Source organism: Crinia signifera, unplaced genomic scaffold, assembly GCF_055691185.1.
Source record: "Crinia signifera unplaced genomic scaffold, ASM5569118v1 HAP2_SCAFFOLD_605, whole genome shotgun sequence".
NCBI lineage: Eukaryota > Metazoa > Chordata > Amphibia > Anura > Myobatrachidae > Crinia > Crinia signifera.
This window is the reverse complement of record NW_028142498.1, coordinates 50,506-57,865: the sequence shown is the minus strand read 5'-3', so window position 1 is coordinate 57,865 and position 7,360 is coordinate 50,506. Positions and strand designations below refer to the sequence as shown.

The following is a 7,360-nucleotide window of genomic DNA, read 5'->3' as shown; positions in this document are numbered from 1 at the left end:
GCGTATCAGATATTAAACTGATAAGAACAGATACTACACTTGATCTTAGCCAAAAGGCCGAGAAGCGATAACCCGAATGGGCTCCCAGCAAACCGCGCGAACCTGAATTCGGCCAGCAATACTGGTGGAGAGGAGATCAGCACCACGGACACATCTAACACACACACATCACTTCTTTGTCGTTGCAGTCTGAAAGATACCTGGCTGTACGGCAGGTGTGATTAGGACTTGAAGTGCTGGACAGGGACCGGAGGACGAGTAGCCATCCAACTGATTTTGTGATTAGGTCGTCGGCGGGCGGGAAGGGAGCCTCAGCTGGGTAGGAGGCCAAATTTGCATGTGCTCCGCCCCGTCTGTTGACGTCGCGTCAACAGACACACACCCACTAGGCAGACGACCAACAGGCAAGCAGCAGCAGCCAGCTGTCTCCTCGCTCTTTGCTGCTGCATGCCTGTGTCCCTGACGAACTGCTGCTGACTAAATCAATCAGCTAGCTGCTGCAGAGGAGAAGGAGGAATCTTGCACAATCAGGTGCAATGACGGCTTTCCTGTTTTGAGCCCATTCAGCAGCAGTAGTAGACAGTCAGATGGACAGGCATTCATGTGGCAGGACCCTTTGTGTGACATCACAATCTGCCCTCTATGACATCACAAGCTGCTCACTCGGAATCCGGCGGAACCTGACAGCCAGACAGTCACTTGGAACAGACAGGCAGACAGGACAGTCATGTGTAGGTGAGCTGGGTGGGCCAATGTTTTCTTTTATTGGCAGTTACCACCCAAATGATGGTCCGAAGAAGGTAAGTGATACTTTTTCTAAATTCCCCCCTCTCAATGATCATCAATTGTTTGGCTCGGAAAAAAAATGGAAGAGGAAAAAAAATTCCCATAACAAAAGAAATGAGGAAAAAAAATTCCCAAAACAAAAGAAATGAGGAAAAAAAATTCCCAAAACAAAAGAGAGAAAAGAGCGCGCAAAAAGAAAAGAAAAAAATATAAGAAATAAAGAAAGAAAGAAAGAGAGAGGAAAAAAAAAAACCAAGCCATTTCAAATGGAGAGGGAGGGGGGGTCCAAAAATGCCATTGCTGTGATCCAGTTGATGTTTCCGTGGTAAGATCGTAGGTAAGTCACATAGTGTTTGCATATTTATTGGGAGGTCGCAGCGATTGATAAGTCCTTTAATTTAGGCAGGCTTCCGGTCTTTTGCCTAGGCCGCACATGCTGATATCAAGTGTAGTGTCACGTAAAAATATTTAACTGCCTCGATTCCAGAAAGTACAATTCAAGGAGTCAAGAAATAGTCACAAAATGATACACTGGAGGCAGGATTTCAAAGTATTTATGCACAAGGGTTAAACCTTGAAGCAGCAAATGCATGCATTTCTAAATACAAAGGTGCACAAACAATTGATACTCCAAATCAAGTGCCAGGAATGGAAATAGTCTATTTTTGGATAACAGATTAGGAAGGTGCACCGGTCCTGGAAGTACTGCAATACCAGGTCAATGCGTGGAGTGGACAGAGCAAGCTCTTCTTCCATCTCCCTGTTCTAAAAATCCATTTAATATATGGCCCCCAGATAGGGGGCGTATCAGATATTAAACTGATAAGAACAGATACTACACTTGATCTTAGCCAAAAGGCCGAGAAGCGATAACCCGAATGGGCTCCCAGCAAACCGCGCGAACCTGAATTCGGCCAGCAATACTGGTGGAGAGGAGATCAGCACCACGGACACATCTAACACACACACATCACTTCTTTGTCGTTGCAGTCTGAAAGATACCTGGCTGTACGGCAGGTGTGATTAGGACTTGAAGTGCTGGACAGGGACCGGAGGACGAGTAGCCATCCAACTGATTTTGTGATTAGGTCGTCGGCGGGCGGGAAGGGAGCCTCAGCTGGGTAGGAGGCCAAATTTGCATGTGCTCCGCCCCGTCTGTTGACGTCGCGTCAACAGACACACACCCACTAGGCAGACGACCAACAGGCAAGCAGCAGCAGCCAGCTGTCTCCTCGCTCTTTGCTGCTGCATGCCTGTGTCCCTGACGAACTGCTGCTGACTAAATCAATCAGCTAGCTGCTGCAGAGGAGAAGGAGGAATCTTGCACAATCAGGTGCAATGACGGCTTTCCTGTTTTGAGCCCATTCAGCAGCAGTAGTAGACAGTCAGATGGACAGGCATTCATGTGGCAGGACCCTTTGTGTGACATCACAATCTGCCCTCTATGACATCACAAGCTGCTCACTCGGAATCCGGCGGAACCTGACAGCCAGACAGTCACTTGGAACAGACAGGCAGACAGGACAGTCATGTGTAGGTGAGCTGGGTGGGCCAATGTTTTCTTTTATTGGCAGTTACCACCCAAATGATGGTCCGAAGAAGGTAAGTGATACTTTTTCTAAATTCCCCCCTCTCAATGATCATCAATTGTTTGGCTCGGAAAAAAAATGGAAGAGGAAAAAAAATTCCCATAACAAAAGAAATGAGGAAAAAAAATTCCCAAAACAAAAGAAATGAGGAAAAAAAATTCCCAAAACAAAAGAGAGAAAAGAGCGCGCAAAAAGAAAAGAAAAAAATATAAGAAATAAAGAAAGAAAGAAAGAGAGAGGAAAAAAAAAAACCAAGCCATTTCAAATGGAGAGGGAGGGGGGGTCCAAAAATGCCATTGCTGTGATCCAGTTGATGTTTCCGTGGTAAGATCGTAGGTAAGTCACATAGTGTTTGCATATTTATTGGGAGGTCGCAGCGATTGATAAGTCCTTTAATTTAGGCAGGCTTCCGGTCTTTTGCCTAGGCCGCACATGCTGATATCAAGTGTAGTGTCACGTAAAAATATTTAACTGCCTCGATTCCAGAAAGTACAATTCAAGGAGTCAAGAAATAGTCACAAAATGATACACTGGAGGCAGGATTTCAAAGTATTTATGCACAAGGGTTAAACCTTGAAGCAGCAAATGCATGCATTTCTAAATACAAAGGTGCACAAACAATTGATACTCCAAATCAAGTGCCAGGAATGGAAATAGTCTATTTTTGGATAACAGATTAGGAAGGTGCACCGGTCCTGGAAGTACTGCAATACCAGGTCAATGCGTGGAGTGGACAGAGCAAGCTCTTCTTCCATCTCCCTGTTCTAAAAATCCATTTAATATATGGCCCCCAGATAGGGGGCGTATCAGATATTAAACTGATAAGAACAGATACTACACTTGATCTTAGCCAAAAGGCCGAGAAGCGATAACCCGAATGGGCTCCCAGCAAACCGCGCGAACCTGAATTCGGCCAGCAATACTGGTGGAGAGGAGATCAGCACCACGGACACATCTAACACACACACATCACTTCTTTGTCGTTGCAGTCTGAAAGATACCTGGCTGTACGGCAGGTGTGATTAGGACTTGAAGTGCTGGACAGGGACCGGAGGACGAGTAGCCATCCAACTGATTTTGTGATTAGGTCGTCGGCGGGCGGGAAGGGAGCCTCAGCTGGGTAGGAGGCCAAATTTGCATGTGCTCCGCCCCGTCTGTTGACGTCGCGTCAACAGACACACACCCACTAGGCAGACGACCAACAGGCAAGCAGCAGCAGCCAGCTGTCTCCTCGCTCTTTGCTGCTGCATGCCTGTGTCCCTGACGAACTGCTGCTGACTAAATCAATCAGCTAGCTGCTGCAGAGGAGAAGGAGGAATCTTGCACAATCAGGTGCAATGACGGCTTTCCTGTTTTGAGCCCATTCAGCAGCAGTAGTAGACAGTCAGATGGACAGGCATTCATGTGGCAGGACCCTTTGTGTGACATCACAATCTGCCCTCTATGACATCACAAGCTGCTCACTCGGAATCCGGCGGAACCTGACAGCCAGACAGTCACTTGGAACAGACAGGCAGACAGGACAGTCATGTGTAGGTGAGCTGGGTGGGCCAATGTTTTCTTTTATTGGCAGTTACCACCCAAATGATGGTCCGAAGAAGGTAAGTGATACTTTTTCTAAATTCCCCCCTCTCAATGATCATCAATTGTTTGGCTCGGAAAAAAAATGGAAGAGGAAAAAAAATTCCCATAACAAAAGAAATGAGGAAAAAAAATTCCCAAAACAAAAGAAATGAGGAAAAAAAATTCCCAAAACAAAAGAGAGAAAAGAGCGCGCAAAAAGAAAAGAAAAAAATATAAGAAATAAAGAAAGAAAGAAAGAGAGAGGAAAAAAAAAAACCAAGCCATTTCAAATGGAGAGGGAGGGGGGGTCCAAAAATGCCATTGCTGTGATCCAGTTGATGTTTCCGTGGTAAGATCGTAGGTAAGTCACATAGTGTTTGCATATTTATTGGGAGGTCGCAGCGATTGATAAGTCCTTTAATTTAGGCAGGCTTCCGGTCTTTTGCCTAGGCCGCACATGCTGATATCAAGTGTAGTGTCACGTAAAAATATTTAACTGCCTCGATTCCAGAAAGTACAATTCAAGGAGTCAAGAAATAGTCACAAAATGATACACTGGAGGCAGGATTTCAAAGTATTTATGCACAAGGGTTAAACCTTGAAGCAGCAAATGCATGCATTTCTAAATACAAAGGTGCACAAACAATTGATACTCCAAATCAAGTGCCAGGAATGGAAATAGTCTATTTTTGGATAACAGATTAGGAAGGTGCACCGGTCCTGGAAGTACTGCAATACCAGGTCAATGCGTGGAGTGGACAGAGCAAGCTCTTCTTCCATCTCCCTGTTCTAAAAATCCATTTAATATATGGCCCCCAGATAGGGGGCGTATCAGATATTAAACTGATAAGAACAGATACTACACTTGATCTTAGCCAAAAGGCCGAGAAGCGATAACCCGAATGGGCTCCCAGCAAACCGCGCGAACCTGAATTCGGCCAGCAATACTGGTGGAGAGGAGATCAGCACCACGGACACATCTAACACACACACATCACTTCTTTGTCGTTGCAGTCTGAAAGATACCTGGCTGTACGGCAGGTGTGATTAGGACTTGAAGTGCTGGACAGGGACCGGAGGACGAGTAGCCATCCAACTGATTTTGTGATTAGGTCGTCGGCGGGCGGGAAGGGAGCCTCAGCTGGGTAGGAGGCCAAATTTGCATGTGCTCCGCCCCGTCTGTTGACGTCGCGTCAACAGACACACACCCACTAGGCAGACGACCAACAGGCAAGCAGCAGCAGCCAGCTGTCTCCTCGCTCTTTGCTGCTGCATGCCTGTGTCCCTGACGAACTGCTGCTGACTAAATCAATCAGCTAGCTGCTGCAGAGGAGAAGGAGGAATCTTGCACAATCAGGTGCAATGACGGCTTTCCTGTTTTGAGCCCATTCAGCAGCAGTAGTAGACAGTCAGATGGACAGGCATTCATGTGGCAGGACCCTTTGTGTGACATCACAATCTGCCCTCTATGACATCACAAGCTGCTCACTCGGAATCCGGCGGAACCTGACAGCCAGACAGTCACTTGGAACAGACAGGCAGACAGGACAGTCATGTGTAGGTGAGCTGGGTGGGCCAATGTTTTCTTTTATTGGCAGTTACCACCCAAATGATGGTCCGAAGAAGGTAAGTGATACTTTTTCTAAATTCCCCCCTCTCAATGATCATCAATTGTTTGGCTCGGAAAAAAAATGGAAGAGGAAAAAAAATTCCCATAACAAAAGAAATGAGGAAAAAAAATTCCCAAAACAAAAGAAATGAGGAAAAAAAATTCCCAAAACAAAAGAGAGAAAAGAGCGCGCAAAAAGAAAAGAAAAAAATATAAGAAATAAAGAAAGAAAGAAAGAGAGAGGAAAAAAAAAAACCAAGCCATTTCAAATGGAGAGGGAGGGGGGGTCCAAAAATGCCATTGCTGTGATCCAGTTGATGTTTCCGTGGTAAGATCGTAGGTAAGTCACATAGTGTTTGCATATTTATTGGGAGGTCGCAGCGATTGATAAGTCCTTTAATTTAGGCAGGCTTCCGGTCTTTTGCCTAGGCCGCACATGCTGATATCAAGTGTAGTGTCACGTAAAAATATTTAACTGCCTCGATTCCAGAAAGTACAATTCAAGGAGTCAAGAAATAGTCACAAAATGATACACTGGAGGCAGGATTTCAAAGTATTTATGCACAAGGGTTAAACCTTGAAGCAGCAAATGCATGCATTTCTAAATACAAAGGTGCACAAACAATTGATACTCCAAATCAAGTGCCAGGAATGGAAATAGTCTATTTTTGGATAACAGATTAGGAAGGTGCACCGGTCCTGGAAGTACTGCAATACCAGGTCAATGCGTGGAGTGGACAGAGCAAGCTCTTCTTCCATCTCCCTGTTCTAAAAATCCATTTAATATATGGCCCCCAGATAGGGGGCGTATCAGATATTAAACTGATAAGAACAGATACTACACTTGATCTTAGCCAAAAGGCCGAGAAGCGATAACCCGAATGGGCTCCCAGCAAACCGCGCGAACCTGAATTCGGCCAGCAATACTGGTGGAGAGGAGATCAGCACCACGGACACATCTAACACACACACATCACTTCTTTGTCGTTGCAGTCTGAAAGATACCTGGCTGTACGGCAGGTGTGATTAGGACTTGAAGTGCTGGACAGGGACCGGAGGACGAGTAGCCATCCAACTGATTTTGTGATTAGGTCGTCGGCGGGCGGGAAGGGAGCCTCAGCTGGGTAGGAGGCCAAATTTGCATGTGCTCCGCCCCGTCTGTTGACGTCGCGTCAACAGACACACACCCACTAGGCAGACGACCAACAGGCAAGCAGCAGCAGCCAGCTGTCTCCTCGCTCTTTGCTGCTGCATGCCTGTGTCCCTGACGAACTGCTGCTGACTAAATCAATCAGCTAGCTGCTGCAGAGGAGAAGGAGGAATCTTGCACAATCAGGTGCAATGACGGCTTTCCTGTTTTGAGCCCATTCAGCAGCAGTAGTAGACAGTCAGATGGACAGGCATTCATGTGGCAGGACCCTTTGTGTGACATCACAATCTGCCCTCTATGACATCACAAGCTGCTCACTCGGAATCCGGCGGAACCTGACAGCCAGACAGTCACTTGGAACAGACAGGCAGACAGGACAGTCATGTGTAGGTGAGCTGGGTGGGCCAATGTTTTCTTTTATTGGCAGTTACCACCCAAATGATGGTCCGAAGAAGGTAAGTGATACTTTTTCTAAATTCCCCCCTCTCAATGATCATCAATTGTTTGGCTCGGAAAAAAAATGGAAGAGGAAAAAAAATTCCCATAACAAAAGAAATGAGGAAAAAAAATTCCCAAAACAAAAGAAATGAGGAAAAAAAATTCCCAAAACAAAAGAGAGAAAAGAGCGCGCAAAAAGAAAAGAAAAAAATATAAGAAATAAAG

The 7,360-nt window shown here is 45.8% G+C and overlaps 4 non-coding genes and 1 pseudogene across 4 annotated transcripts; all 5 read right to left on the bottom strand.

Moving 5' to 3' along the window:
- Nucleotides 1-69, bottom strand: LOC146055804 (U2 spliceosomal RNA; annotated as a pseudogene; the record flags this gene model as incomplete).
- Nucleotides 70-1,466: 1,397 nt separating this feature from the next.
- Nucleotides 1,467-1,657, bottom strand: LOC146055800 (U2 spliceosomal RNA). The gene has a single exon (XR_014468944.1). It is a non-coding gene; the product is annotated as a U2 spliceosomal RNA (small nuclear RNA).
- A 1,397-nt stretch (nt 1,658-3,054) lies between these two features.
- Nucleotides 3,055-3,245, bottom strand: LOC146055799 (U2 spliceosomal RNA). Its single transcript, XR_014468943.1, has one exon. It is a non-coding gene; the product is annotated as a U2 spliceosomal RNA (small nuclear RNA).
- Nucleotides 3,246-4,642: 1,397 nt separating this feature from the next.
- Nucleotides 4,643-4,833, bottom strand: LOC146055798 (U2 spliceosomal RNA). The gene has a single exon (XR_014468942.1). It is a non-coding gene; the product is annotated as a U2 spliceosomal RNA (small nuclear RNA).
- A 1,397-nt stretch (nt 4,834-6,230) lies between these two features.
- Nucleotides 6,231-6,421, bottom strand: LOC146055797 (U2 spliceosomal RNA). Its single transcript, XR_014468941.1, has one exon. It is a non-coding gene; the product is annotated as a U2 spliceosomal RNA (small nuclear RNA).
- Nucleotides 6,422-7,360: the final 939 nt, after the last annotated feature.